Source organism: Dryobates pubescens, chromosome Z (assembly GCF_014839835.1).
Source record: "Dryobates pubescens isolate bDryPub1 chromosome Z, bDryPub1.pri, whole genome shotgun sequence".
Taxonomy (NCBI): Eukaryota; Metazoa; Chordata; class Aves; order Piciformes; family Picidae; genus Dryobates; species Dryobates pubescens.
In genome coordinates this window covers 12,303,420-12,318,935 of record NC_071657.1, presented here as the reverse complement: position 1 = coordinate 12,318,935, position 15,516 = coordinate 12,303,420, and positions in this window count along the sequence as shown.

The window sequence follows — 15,516 nt, the reverse complement described above, 5'->3', positions numbered from 1 at the left end:
TCCCTACTCCTTCTGGACGCACTGGTTTTGATACAGGCCAGTATGCTGTTGGCTCCTGTCGTAGTTTGGGCTGGGTGCCCTCTGCTACAGGGGTGTTTCCTGTGTCCAGAAGTCCATCCCAGTGGGTGGATGCAGGAAATTAGGTATTTCTACCACAATCCCTTGCACCACTATCAATTTTGCGGTGGGGTCTGGCACTCCCTCTTTCCTTCCCCCTCCGAGACTTGGTAACTGGGGGAAGAGATCTCCCGGCCATGGGCCTGATTGGGCCCAAGGCCACTGGGGCATGGGCAGTCTCAGATCTGGCCAGCTGAGACCAGCCTAATAGTAGGGGGGGGAAGGAGGAGCCCTGGGGGTTTTGGATGCACCCTCAGGTGGGGTTTGGGGTCTTTTCTGGGTTCACTTTAGTTTCTTTCTTGTCACTATGTTTCCTTTTGTGCACACTCACTGTTCTCTATTTAAACTCTCCACGACTTTTGCAATCAGTTTCTCTGTTATTTCTGCGGGTGGTGGGGAGGGGGTTTGCCCCAACCCATTACATTTTGGCGCACCAACGTGGGGCTAGCTCTTGTGCCCGCTCTGCAGATCGGTTGCAAAAGACGGAGAGTTTAAATTTAGTTCTGGGCGTCGGTCTGGGTTTGGCAGTTGGGGGGCTCAAGTTTTGTTGCTGGGGCGATCGTGTGAGTTCTTGTGGATTGCGGGGGGGCACCTAGTGCGCTCGGGGTATCGCTTGAGAACGCTGAACCTGCCCTTCCCCTACGGCGGGGAGCGAACTGGGGGAGGGGCAGCGGCGAACAGATCAGAGTCAGGTCCGTTTTCGCTGCGGGGATAGAGCCAGCCGCTGCGAGCGGGCGAGCCAGCTCCCGAAATCCCGGGGGGCCGACGGGGACCCCAGCCGGAAGGCCGTTTTCAAGGGCTCCGAGAACGCGCTTATGGCTTCCGCTGGGAGAGCCGTTTGAGTGTCCGAGGGGTGGAGGCTACTCTGATTCTGTGCCGCGGCGGTAGAGGTGGGCGGAGCCCTGCTGTGTGCCGAGTGGCCGCAGCGGCGGGCCCGGCCGTGCGCTCGGAGGAGCGGCGGCGGTGGCCCCGGCCGTGCGCTCGGGCTGCAGTAGGCGCCGGCTCTGACTCTTTCCCCGCTTTTCGGATGAGTTCCGAAAATGGCGCCGAGCGCCTGGTTCCGCCTCCCTTCTTCAGTGGGCTGTGGCGCAGCTCCTCCCTCTTCCGGGGGTGGAGGTTGTGCAGCCGGATGCTGTCCTGCCTCGGTAAGGGACCGCCCAGTGGGGGAGCGGAGTGCCTCTGACATGCATCCGTGTAGCTTTGGTCCGCGTGAAAGCGGTTGGTTGCGGCACCCTGGATGGATTGAAAAAGGCAGTCGTGGAGCCAGATTGTTCCGACTGGCCTGCCCCAGGGGTGGAGAATTTGCCGCTGAGTATGAGAATAAAGGCTCGGCTGAGAAGTTGTGAGGCTTTTCCAGGTGACCAGGATGCCCAACGAATCCATGGAGAACTTGCACGGCAGAAGAGTGAACTCTGCATCGCTGGGAGGTTCCATTGGATGAAGGAAGAAGAACTGGAACGGACAGACACTTGAGCCTGAATGAGAGACTATTGGGGTGGACGCCCAGATGAAGATATGGACTCCGCCGGACATGTCATCAGAAGCTTTCTGATTTGATGATGTGTTTGGGTGCAGGGATTGTGGTATGAAATAAGGGGTGGCTCCTGTCGTAGTTTGGGCTGGGTGCCCTCTGCTACAGGGGTGTTTCCTGTGTCCAGAAGTCCATCCCAGTGGGTGGGCGCAGGAAATTAGGTATTTCTACCACAATCCCTTGCACCACTATCAATTTTGCGGTGGGGTCTGGCACTCCCTCTTTCCTTCCCTCTCCGAGACTTGGTATCCGGGGGAGAGATCTCCCGGCCATGGGCCTGATTGGGCCCAAGGCCACTGGGGGATGGGCAGTCTCAGATCTGGCCAGCTGAGACCAGCCTAATAGTAGGGGGGGGGGGAAGGAGGAGCCCTGGGGGTTTTGGATGCACCCTCAGGTGGGGTTTGGGGTCTTTTCTGGGTTTACTTTGGTTTCTTTCTTGTCACTATGTTTCCTTTTGTGCACACTCACTGTTCTCTATTTAAACTCTCCACTACTTTTGCAATCAGTTTGTCTGAGTTGTTATTTCTGCGCGTGGTGGGGAGGGGGTTTGCCCCAACCCATTACAGCCTTCTTGGCCACCTTACACTGCTGGCTCATGTTCAGCTGGCTGTCCACCAGCAGCCCGATGCTTTTCCACCGAGCTGCTTTCCAGCCACTCTATCCCAAGCCTGTAGTGTTGCTTGGGTTTTTTGTGACCAAAACACAGGACCCAGTACTTGATCTGGTTAAACCTCTTTCTGTTGACCTCAGTCCATCAGTCTTACCTGTCCAGATCTCTCTGCAGCACCTTCCTACCCTTGAGCAGATCAGCACTCCTGACCAGTTTAATCTAGTCTGCAAACCTGCTGATGGTGCCCTTGATCCCTTCATCCAAATCATTAATACAGGTATTAACAGAACTGGCCCAAATACCAAGCCCTAGGGTGCACCACTCATGACCAGCTGCTATATGTGGCTCTGCAGTTGTGCAGATGTGCAACCCTTCTCTGTTGTCCCATCACCCAGCAGCTGGAGGTGCAGTTGAAGCGTGGGGGAGGAATGCAGCAACTCAGAAGTGGCTGAGGAAGAACAGAAAAAAAAACAATGAAAGATGGCAGCCATTTCAGTGAAATGATGTTACTTGTTCTCAGGGTCAGTACTTAAGTGATGGTGAGACCGCACACAACATGACAAATCTCTCTTTGAGCATAAGCATATGGAAAGTATTGTGGGATAAATTAAATCCATAAATTATGGTTTCTCTGTTTTTACTCAGTCCTCCCTTCTCTTGGTGATTAATACTTCACTTCTACCTCATTTCATGGGCTTTCTGCTTTGTCGTGGGAGGCATGACAACAATGAGTCCCATAGGTCTCAAAACCTTCTGTGAAAGGACTTCCCAGGTATCATCAGGAACAGAAAGAAAGCAAAGAGCTATGCTGAGGGAAAACCAGATGGCCATGTTGTGTATGAAATAACACGTGATCATGCCTTTCCAGAGCTAGGATCTATGCTTTGTGCTTCACTCCTGGGCTAGGGTGAGTGAAGGCAGTGATGTAGACGTGTCTGTAGTGATCTCAGGGGAGACCTCAGCACTTGACAATCAACCTAGATGTGGGTTGGAAAGGGTGAGCAGATGCACTTTTCTTGTTTGAGATGAAGTGCAGCTCTGAAACACATTGCCTTCAGGTTGCCTTTCAAGGTCTCTGGTTCCCATTTTGCTGCTTCAATGTCCATGGTTTTGCTCCTCAATCTTCCCATCCCTCTTGTCAGGGTGTTCGTCATGTCTGCCCTTGCAGGAACTTCAAGTCCTCTGAAGGGCACTGTCCTTATCTGCTTTGACAAGGAGTCCTTACTGTGATTTGTGCTACACCAGGGCTTATAGCGACTCAAGCTCTCCCAAGAAAACAGATATGCCCCATGAGAAAATGTCAATATTGAAATGCTCTTTTATTGTAAAGAAGCAAGAAACAGGAAATGTATTTCTTTAAATGGTGTCCTAGGGAGATTTGCTTAGCTTTGAGCCTTCTCTCTTTCCTCTTATCTCCTTTTTGTTTGTTTGTGGTTTTGTTGGTTGGTTTTCATTTGTTTGGTTTTGGTGGTTTCCCCCCCCCACTATTAGGGAAGGTAAATATCTCTTTGTGTAATACAGTAGAATTCTCAGTCAGAAATGACTGCAACTTTAGATACAGGGGGGTATACAGGCCTATCTGATGTACTCTTGGTAGTAAAACACATGCAAGTGTTGAAGAATATATTCCTGTGTTGATGAAGAGCTGTCCCCTTGTGGGAGAGGGAGGGGGAAGGTTTTTTTTCAGGCATCTGTGCCCAAACCCTTCCTAGCTTACACTTTGGCAAGTGAGATTAGCCCCAGTTTGTGTAGGAGCAGTCTTGCTGTTGAGCTGGGGCAACATATAAAGGGAATGTTGAGTTTACCTTGGTTTAATGAAATCACTTAATCTTCTGGACTGAGATGAAGGCTCAGCCCTTCTCCTGTCACAAAAAGAAGACAGAAATGGATGGGGAGGGAGAGAAGAGGCAGGACAGAGTATGGGTTTTTCCCACTGGAGTCCCAGGAGGGCCATATTTCTGCAGCCAGAGTAAGTTACAGACAGAATCTGTCTGAAGATGGGAATAAATTTTTGAGGTTTCCTTCCTCAACAGTTTCATATTTTCCATGCAGAGGGACAGGGTTGGGATGTTTCACTTTGGAAGTTTGTGGTTCTTTGAAGTGGCTTTTAAGTATAAACTAGATACAAGGCAGAGCAAAAGAGGGGCAGCTCACAGTATTGCCTTTAATATGATGAATAGTACAGATTCCTTTTAGTAACTAATTGCAGCGTCAATGTCATGGTTGACCAGTTCTGCCATATAAGGTTTTTCTCTATTAGCTTTCAATGCCATGTTATTCTGCACTCTTGAATGTATTTCTGAATGTTTTGTGGCCTGGCAAATGAAATCCTTACTTGGCGTATGTATAATAATGGTGGGCAGAGAGGCTGCTTCAAGAACATGGCTTTTTTTTCTGAGTGCTACATATGTTTTAGCAGAACTATACCTATCTTACCTATTGCTCCTAACAGCTGGCATTATTTTCACAGTAGTCACTGATTTGTCTGTAATAGAGGAAATGAGGGGCAGTTATCTTTCTTTCACTTCTCCTTGAATTTAATTTAGTTTATTGATCAAGGTCCAAATAGTTGTTCTGCAAGTAAAAAATGTGTCATGCAAAATTATTACTTTTGGCCTCAGATTTTACACACCCAAGGTCTAAACCCCATTTTGGGCCAAGTACATTTTTTTTCCCAGCTGAAGGGTCTGAACAGCCTATTTAAATCAACCAAAACATTTCTGCTTTATGCAGAAGGGTTTGTCACTCAGCTGCCATGGACACATTCAGCTTTTCATCAAAATGGTTGATAATGTAAAGGTTTTATCCTGTAACTCAAGATGCTATTTCTCAATATCTTTCTCTGATTCCAGCAAGTTTTAGCTATGTGCTAGATACAAACTTTACAGTTCCCTTGAGATGTGTCTCTTCTAGTCTCTTTTATTCAGCATGTCTGCTATAGGGATTGGCTTTTTATGGCTTTTTATATACCTTCAGTCCCTTATGAGATAGGGTTGCATTGTGTTCTTTCTTCATATAAGTGTCTTTCTTCATATTCAGTCTGCTGAAATACAAGGGAAAATCTAAGGAATGCAGAATAAAGGGATTTAATCATACTTTTAAACTATTTATTGGTGTTGCTCTTATTTACTTCCAGTGTAGAAAGAACATGTGGGTGAAAAGAAGTCTTTGTTGAATATTTAAACTGCAACTTTCCTCAAGTGAGCTGTAAAATCTCATAACAAACATGTCTGAGATTTCTAGGAATCTTTCATCAAAACCTTGCATACTTCCTGTTTAACATGGTTTGAGAGAAAAATTAAAGCAAGTAAAATCGTTTGAAAAAAAAAAAAACCCACAATAAAAATTGTTTAAGGTTTATTGAAAGGGAAATGGACTAATTAAAAAAAAAAAAAAAGTTAGGAAAAAATATACTACAAAGCCTTGGCACCTTCAGTTGACATAAGGGCTTCCAATCTGTTGGAATGAGAACTTTTCTTAGTTGTTTTATACAGATAACAAGCTTTCCCACGCCCTCCTTTATGTTGCATGCACACTCTTGTTGGCACCAGCATATTTTCATGTCTCCTTTAAGAAAAAAGGCAGTACAATTTCATTGTTATGTTACTTTATACCGATGACAAATGGACCTTCAAATGTATGGCAGCAAGAAGAATTTGGTGTCAGGTTTTTTGAAGACAAAAAGAGAAGGAGGTCAGGGTTAATTTAAATGCAGAATTTTAGCTTCTAACCACATTTAATCTTATCTAGGGAGAAATTATTTAACGGATTATTGCATGGAATGGGAAAGAGCTGGAAAAACCCTTAAAGTCATCTGACAAAGCATTGAATTTCCAGCATATTTTTGCGTGTCTGTCTAAAAAAAAAGAAAAAAGAAAAAGAAAGAAAGCAGCTTCAATTTCAGCCCAAAACTCCAGAGAGAAAAAATATTTGTATAAAGCTTTGCTGCTGCTGAGTGGGGAATTACCCGAGAAATAAGTTTATTGTTTGCAAACCCCTGGCACACAGTACAGTGGGATATTCTTCAACAAATACAGAGAAACAACTCTGATTTTGCAGTGAGACATTGACGAGACAGCCAAGGCTGGTTTTTTTGCACATTGGCTCTGCCAGAACAGCCAGGGAATCAGCATCTTGCAGTCTTTCCTCTCTCTTTGCCTACCCGTGACACTGGTTTTCATTTTTCTATGGTTTATACCTACAGTTATGTTCAGAGCATGATTGTGTGTTGAAGGTTGATACACAACTGTGAAAAGAAATCCCTATGCTGTATTGGACTTCCTAACTCTCCTCTGTACGATTGAGGGTCTGTACCTTTTGCTGGTCTAGCAGTGGTAGTCAATACCAAAATCTGGTAAAAGTGTAAGGTCCCCTGTTTCCCAGACTCGCACAGAAGGTGGGTAATCACTCAGAAGTTATGTTTCTCCTGGCTGTTGCTCATCAGAAGTACAATATCCCAGGGGAAATGCATCTAATATGCCTGGTGGAAAAGCATGCATATGCCTTCTTTGCACTTCTGCTGGTGCTGTAGTTTTAGAGATGATAAATGTTTCTGCCTAAACCAGTACCCTGTCATCCATTTTCTCTTTCACCATTTCCATTTGCAGCACTGTGGGTCCTCTTACATGCAGGTGGGGGCAAGAGAGCTTTTCTCAGTTTTCTTTAGTCTAGCCTCCTTAAGAGGGCCAGTTCTACAGGGAAGTGTGGAAATACAGCGTTAACTACAACCCGGAGAGACACTGGAGGCTCTGCTAAAGCTTCTGGTAATTTTGCTCATTACTACACAAAATTTAAAAGTTCTAAGTTGCTCATCTTAGTTTGCTGAGAATTTAGACTAAATTCTACAACTATTTATGACCATTAAAACATTCACAGCACTGTGCATTTAACTAATCACCTACTTGTATAGGTTGTCTAGGGCATATCTGACTGGACATCTGGCTGCAAATCTGGATCAAATCATGCAACTTTTTGGTTCCCCCTGATTTTTCTGCTGGGTGAGGCATTTTCAGGCTATACAATCTTAAGTATCTTCCAATATTCTGTTTAAACCTGGTGTATGTTAAAGTGCCTGTTGTATGTCTTCTTGAACAAGTAGTTTCTTTTTCTAGCTACTTTCTGCTAGACAGTAGACCTTGTCTGGAAAGAGGTCACTTCATTTGCAGTGTCTCTGCATTGAGTCTGTGGCATCGACTAACCCTGAGCTTCACCCCAAAAGTCTGTGATGTTTTGGTATGGTGGCAAATTGTCAAACTCCATGTGCAAGTATGGAGGGGTTAGTAAGTTCTCTGGGTGTCAGTAGTGCTCTGTGTCACTCTAATCCTTTCTTATTCAATGAAGTTGCCTATTTAGATTGTGTCTTGATGCAAAATCATGGTCTTTACCACTGTAGCTGTAGGCTACATCCAGCTTTAGGCTGGATGTTAGGAAGCAGTTCTTCATAGGAAGATTGGCCATTGGAATGGGCTGCCCAGGGAGGTGGTGGAGTCACCATCACTGAAGGTGTTTAGGAAGAGAGTTGATGGGGTGCTTGTGGCCATGGTTTAGTTGATTAGATAGTGTTGGATGATAGGTTGGACTTGATGATCTCAAAGGTGTCTTCCAACCTGGTCTATTCTATTCTATTCTATTCTATTCTATTCTATTCTATTCTATTCTATTCCATTCCATTCCATTCCATTCCATTCCATTCCATTCTATATTTGCAAAAGATTTTGCACATTGATTCTGCCAGTGGAAGGCAGAATTTTAGAGGAGTTTCCAGGGTAGTTTCTGCTGAATGGGGAATGGGAGGAATACTGATGATGCAAACTCAAGGAAGTCAAATTCAAGAAACCTTAAGAAAGTAAGAGGCTTTTAATTGATCTGTGTAATTGTTTTCTGCTTACATTAAGAGTTTGTTTCCTGATCACTGGATATTCCACAAAATAACAATTATTTTTCTACCACTACTTCCGTTCTTATTCAAATGTCAGTGCTCAGAATAAATATGCCTAAACATATCTTTTCATCAGCCTTCCAGTAAAATAAGATCAAGATCGTGATTATTGATATTTTGCAAGTGGCAAATGGGAGGGGAGGGGGGAAAACAACAAAACCAACAAAAATGAAGTAATGCCCTAAAACTTTTAGCCTAGTAAATAAAGGAGAAATTGTCCCTAAAGATCTTCTTACATTTACATTATTAGTGATACAAATTATGTGAGATAGCAAAAGTCAAGAAATATGCTTCAGCTTTTGCTTCAATTAGTCACTGCTAGATTTCTCCCAACAGTAATTTTTCACATTAGCTTAATTTTCTTGAAGCTTGCTTTGCATTTTGACTGCCTTTCAACTAGAGGCTTGTTTGGAAATTACTTAGTTTAATCAATGTCTGACTCAATCTGGCCTTTTTCTAAGTTTGCCCTTCTTGAATTGGTGAACTAGGCAAACCACGCTCTGAGCATGATAAGCCAACACGAGGCAAACAAAACACAGCACAGGGCTTGGTTTTGTTTTTATTAGAAAGCATCTAGAACTGTTATCAAATGAAAACAGTGATTTTTTTTTAAATCTACTTGATACTGTTATAAATCATAGAGTAAGAGACTGTCATGAGTTAGTGTATATTTATTTTGGATCTCTCTCCAAGTAAGAAGTCTGTGTTGAGTAAGCAGTCTTTGTAACAAGATCTCATACCTGCCAAATTGTAATTGTCCAAAGCTTGTCTACACATATTAAGAGTGCACAGAGTATGGACTTTGATATATGAAGGGAAAAAAAACACAATAATCTGCATGAAGAAAGAGGTTTCCTGGTGTAGACTACATCTAATTTGGCATAAATATATAGATTTTTACACTGTGCTGCTGAGAATCTGTTTTTAATACACTGGACAATGAAAAATTTCTTCCTGAATGTAAGAAGATAGATAAGAAATTCTCAACAAAGGTTTTGTCTAATGAGGGTCTTATTGATTGGCCAATGTTAATGTTAGATCTTCTAGGACCATATTGCAATATTTTAGGCTTCTGAATTTTTGATCTGATACTGTAATAACCATATCTGTCACATTTTTCTTCAAGCTCCATATCTCAGAATAGCATCAAGCACTTTTCAATCAAAGTGAAAAAATATAATTTCTACTGACATTGCCTATTGTAAATGGTAATTGTTTCATATAAATTTTGGGTTTTGTGAAAGCATCAAAATATTTTCTTTTACCGTGAATGCTCTAAAGACCTTGCAAAGGTTTTATTTCAGTGATTTTAAAAGATGTATAAATTAGGAAGAAAAATATTTTTCAATATTGCTGTTTGAAATGTACTTAATTTGAAAAAAATAATGGAATTGGACATTTGCATTATTTACATTAAGAAATTTAACCACTGTGATGATTTAAGCCTTAACTGGGAGTTAAGAGCTCAGATGGGGGCAAGGCTGAGAATCTTTCCCCCACTCCCCCCTCCTCCCTCCCAACAGAGAGGGAAAAAAAAAAAAGGAAGGAGCAAATCCACCAAACAATAATTTGGAGTCATCTTGGAAGTAGAGAGGTAAAGAGTTTTCTTTAAACAATACATATATAACAACAACAGGTAAGGTTTACAAAGGCAAGGAACAAGGATGGATAGGAGGGGGACAAAAAAGAATGATACAAAACCAGTCTCTCTGAAGAGGCACAGAGGCAGCAGGGAAAAGGATCAGGCCCAACTACGTGGCAGAGGAGCAGGAAAGCAGCCGCAGTAGCTCTCATCCAGGGGAGGCAGGAGCCAAAAGGAGAGCTAATAGCTGCAATGCCCTGCTTTTTATACCCTAGCTGGGCAGGGAGCGGAGAGTGGAACAGACTCAGCTTCCCAGGAAGAAAACACCCTGCAGGGAGGGCAAAGTACCCACAAGGCCTCCACCCTGCTTTGTTTTTTTTGTTTTCAGAATGGGCATTAACCCACCACAACCACCTACCAAACAAACAAAACAAATACATAAAGAAACAACACACGACCCAGAAACATATAAAACATTTTTGTATTTTATTTTGTTATACAATACTAAAAAGTGAAATTCAGGTGAGATGTGTATTCAAGGTAATTAAAAAAAATAACCAAATCAAGAAGCCTACTGTCCTTTTTGAGTATTACACCTGGAGGAATACTAGTTTCAGTTGCCATGATTTTCTTTGTCTTCCTTTACATTTATTCCTGTAAGTCTGATGGCCTGTATTCCCACATGCTCCTGCAAAACCCTTCCTACTGTACAGACAGTATCTCCATTTACTATCTGTCCTTTGAGATTAGGAAGACCTTGCCTGCTTCACAGGAGTCTGCAAACCACATTTGTTGAGGAGCGTTGGAGAGGAGAGTGCATGGGTAGCATGGGGAGCCACCCCTTCCCTTTCAGTTAATTAACAGTTAGTTTACATGAAATGAGGTTGCATGCACTGGAATAGCTCCATCACATGGAGATGCTCTGGTACCTTCCTAAGCAGGTATTTGTCCCCATCTGTATTAAATACAATATTAAATACAACTATTCCTGGATGTGTCAGAATGCCCTATGATTAGGAGCAAAAGTCATTCCTGAGGCAAAGAGTTGCAAGTAGCAGGCAATTTCAGTAAGCAGTAACAGTGTGGGCATGGATTACTACCAGAGAAATTACTTCAGCTTTCACTGCATCCATAGCAGGGTGGCTAGCAAGCAGCTTTTGTTGTGCATCTCCTCTGCAGTACAGAGCATTTCAGCTCCCCATGGCACAGTTTGCACAAAAGATCAAAAAGTGCTTGTAGGGAAGGTGGGGCTGGGCTGGGAATGCAGCATCACATCTTTTTCCAGTTTGTCAAATACTTGGAACCATAGAATCGTTTAGGTTGGGAAAGTCCTTTAAGACCATTGAGTCCACCTGTAACCATATATTGCATTACAAGTTAGTTTATATGTTCTAACTAAAGACCACTTTAACCTTGTGTAGACTTTGAGCATATGGATGCTGTTTTGACATGGACATCGCCAAAATGAGCTGTTTCTGGTAGGTCTTCACTTCACACTTGTCTGAGTAGATATAAAAAAGTCCATAACAATGACTGCATTGTCAGACATATAATTTAAGTATTTATAATATGGTGGATTGTTTGCTGTTTGAGAAATATAATTTAAAGAGGATAAAAAAATAGCATTCATTGGAAAGCTGGGCTAGATGATCCTTGAGGTCCCTTCCAACCTGGTATTCTATGAATCTATGAATCTTTGCTTGACAGTGTCCCACCAGCTCTTCTATACACAACTTTGCAGACCCAAAATGTCTGTCCAAACCCCCTGCAATGAGCAGGGACATCTTTAACATGCAGGCAGCCACTGGTGGCTAGCCTCAGACTGCACTCCACACTTCCTAAGGCTAGACATGCTGAGCCTCAGTTGAACGTCTGTATTATGAGATCAATAATGCTTGAACTACCATTCCCCACAGAAGCAGAAGTAAAACCTAGGCTGTGCTTAAACAGGCGTAATGTGAGCAGTCCCACTGGTAACACTGGGCATAGCCCACAATGCAGAGTTAATGACATAGTTTGCTGAGCTGCTGTCTTTTGGTGTCTCTGTCACAATCCTTGATCTTCATGCAATCAGAAATGGGCCTTTCCATCTAACACCTCTATGCACTGCTCTTACCAGGAGATCTGTGCCTGTCTAATTTAACAGTAACGGTCAATGAACCTGACATTTTATATTTGTAAGAACAGTGACTAAACCTCATACTGCAATTCTTTTTTTTTCCCAAAGTAATTTTCCAAAGCTCCTTTATTAAAAAAAAAAAAAAAAAAAAAAGGATTAATGATATCAGGTAATCCAACATCACTCTGGTGCACTGTTAATTTCCTTTACCCTGTTATGTCAATTAAATGCAAGCCATTAGTGCAACTTCAGTTTGTTCTAATGAGATATGTATTGATTTATAATGAAGATTTTTTTTTTTTAATTTTCTGAGTTTTTTTTCCAAGATTAAATGTAGCTTGGGAAAAATGATTAGAAACCTTGACAGGACATATATTTCTGCTCCACTTAAGCAGCATATTAACTTTTTCCTCTCCACAGCGGCTAGAAATACCTGCAAATACACAATGAAATGGTTAATTACAGTCATGGTTCAACAGTTGCATCCTGGTGGTATCTCTGCAGAGATACTGAAAGATGAGGGTCAAGATCAGGCCTAATGCGACTGTGTTCTGACAACAGTCCAATGAGAGGATTATTTAAAGGCTGTTCTCTGTGCATTTGAAAGGCAAGAACCTGCAGTGCTCTTGCAATCCAGAGGTCTACCCCATGTGCAGAGCAATGTGCTCCTCTAACTTTATGGTCTGTTATTGCTCTGTGTGCATAGATCATGATGCTACATTACATTAAAAAAAATCATAAATATGGGAAGATAGTTCTGCACTGGTACAAGCACCTACCTCAAAACCTGGTAGGAGGGAAGCCAGAGGAGTCTCACAGTGCCTGCACACACAGACAGTGACATTTCGTCTTGTTTCTCAGAAAGCACATTTTCAAGGCAGGCCCAAGAGCTGTAATTTCCATTTAGCAGGACACAGTTGCTTTCCAGAGTAATTTTCAGGTCTATAGGACATGCTTGAGTGTTTTATTTGAGCACATGTGGCATGGCTGGGATGTATTTCAGGAATACCTTCCAACAGCCAAAGCTATTAAAAACATTCATGGCGATCTGTACCAAAACCTAGATATGTAGCTGGGGAGAGCTTGAAGCAAAATTCTCTTCTCAGTTAACTTGGGTTTCAGGATTTATAACTGATTAGGAACAAGGAATGTGGTCTCCTGGACATAAACAAGCATGAAAAATCATTCTTAAAAGAGTCTGGGTTAAAATCCTTACACTCTTACTATGTCCCAAGAAATTTTGCTCCTATAGACCTCCATCAGGACTAGGTTAAGCCCTAACTGAGGGAAGCATTCATGGGTTAAGCAGTATAGGCAATCTCCTCTCCATCCGTGAGACACTTCCTAAGCAGATCCGCCCACCTTCCAAAATCCCACTGTCTGAGTTGCTCCAATGAGATGCTAAGCAGCCCATGAGAGATGGATGCTTCCCATCAACCAAATACACCCCAGCTTTGGCAGAGAAAACCCTCCTTGGGTCCTGCACAAAAATACTCCATCAGTCTGCCACTTTGCACCGAGGAGCGGCTGATCACTCCAGAGCACTGGAGAAATTCTTCTCCTCAGATCAGCAAGGTGATTAATTTTAACTAGCAGTTCCACTCCTACAATTGCATAATACCCAACTATTTCTCAGAGGGGAAATTACTGTCAACAATCAACTACATTTTCTGCCATTTTGCATGGAAAAAAAAAAAAAAAGAAGGGAAAAAAAAAAAGAAGAGAAGCCTCAGCCTTTAACTTTGAGCCCAATTTATCTTTCCTCCTGTCTTTAAATCGTTCTTTAAATATTTAAATCTTTCTTTAAATATTTAAATCTTTCATAAGGACGTGCACATAGAGTAAAGATTTCTACACATCTGACCTCTGAAACTGAGGAAAAAGATGAGGAAAGTGTGCTGGAGGCAGTAAGGCTTAAAGCAATTCCATACGCCAGGAAATTTCCAGCTCTGTGAAGTTTCTGGAGGCAAAGCTGCAGAGACCTGTTGTTCTTCTACTAAAGAAGGACTGTTTTTTCCTGGGCTCCCCTTTAAGCTTCTAATAGTCAGCTGTATACTTCGGATGCACCTTTGTATCTCCTGCTCCAGGTGTCCAAGCTTTTCCAGTATCTGGAGTATCTCAATCACAGGTGTTAAGAGCAGATGGTGAATCATTACTAAGGAGGCATTTTGGAGCCAAGATTTCAATCTGAAGGCAGCTCCATATAAATAAGAAAATTGTCCAAACTTTTGCACTTGCAGAAATGTAAGCCATGAGAGATATATGTGACATCAGCCCTGCTGAATGTTGCCTTGAAAATAACCAGGTGAAAAAAACACAAATTAAAATGGTTTTCTTCGGTTGCAAAGCCAGAAAAGTCTATACATATTTTCTTTCTTTTTTCCCCTTTTCTTTCTTTGTTTTTCCCTTTTTTTCTTTCAAAACTACCATATTTAATGGTTGTCTTGGACAAAAGAGGTAAAACACTTGCAGTTTTCTAGTACAACTCATCTGTCACTTGGCTCTCACTTCGTGCTGCCGAGAGAGCATTTATTTTTCTGTGATAAAGCATGAATCAAATTAATTTGCAGTCTTGTTTGCATTTGTGCCTGAGCAGAGACTGGCAAAATTACTCTGGAATTTAATGATGGTTTGGTTACTTTTATAGCATTTGAACAAATCAGGGCTTGTTTCATCCCCTCCCCACTGCCAGGAAAAGAGGAAGCAAAACAAGCAAAGCTACCTAAGACTTTCTTCCCCTCTAGAGAGGAATGTAATCCTGTAATACACAAGACACTATAACCACGGTAAACTGCTGGGGTTTTAATAGAAGCCTGTTTTAACGTCTTGTATAAAAAAAGTATTATGCATATGCTCAGAGGTTTTTAAGTCATGCTTTTCAACTGATAAATAGCTTACTTTACCTCGTGGCATGGAGGATTTAATGCCTAGTATTACTGACTTATGTAATTGGCATTTGACTTATACAGCATCTCAGGCAGGCCAGACGTGTTGTTTTAAACTCTGTTTGAGCTTAATAATTGAGCCAATACTCAATCAACACCAAACTGTATATGCATCTGCCTGACCAAGCCATCAACTCTGATGCTGACACGTGTATCCAGCAAGCCAAATTTCACTCTTAAGAAATCACTAGAAGGAGGTAGCTATTTCTAAATTTAGAATGCCAGAAAGAGCTATTGCAATCATTTAGTTCAAATTTCCATTCAACACAAGATGTTGAATTTAAGTAATTTCTGCATCATGTGTTGATGAATTTTGACTCACATCAAATCCTTTAGAAAGATACACAATTTAATGACTTCACTAAGTGGAAATAACAACAGAGGCTTGTGTTCCTTTGTGGATGTTGACAACAAAAGGAGAGTCTATGGCCTTTGGAAGAGGGGAGAGGTGTCTCACGAGGACTATAAAGATGTAGTGAAGCTATGCAGGGGGAAAATTAGGAGAGCCAAAGCATAGCTAGTGCTCAACCTAGCTACAGCTGCTAAGGATAACAAAAAATGTTTCTATAAATTAACAACAAAAGGAGGACTAGGGGAAATCTTCATCCTTTATTGGATGCAGAGGGAAATGTAGTGACTAAGGAGGAGGAGAAGACTGAGGTGCTCAATGCCTA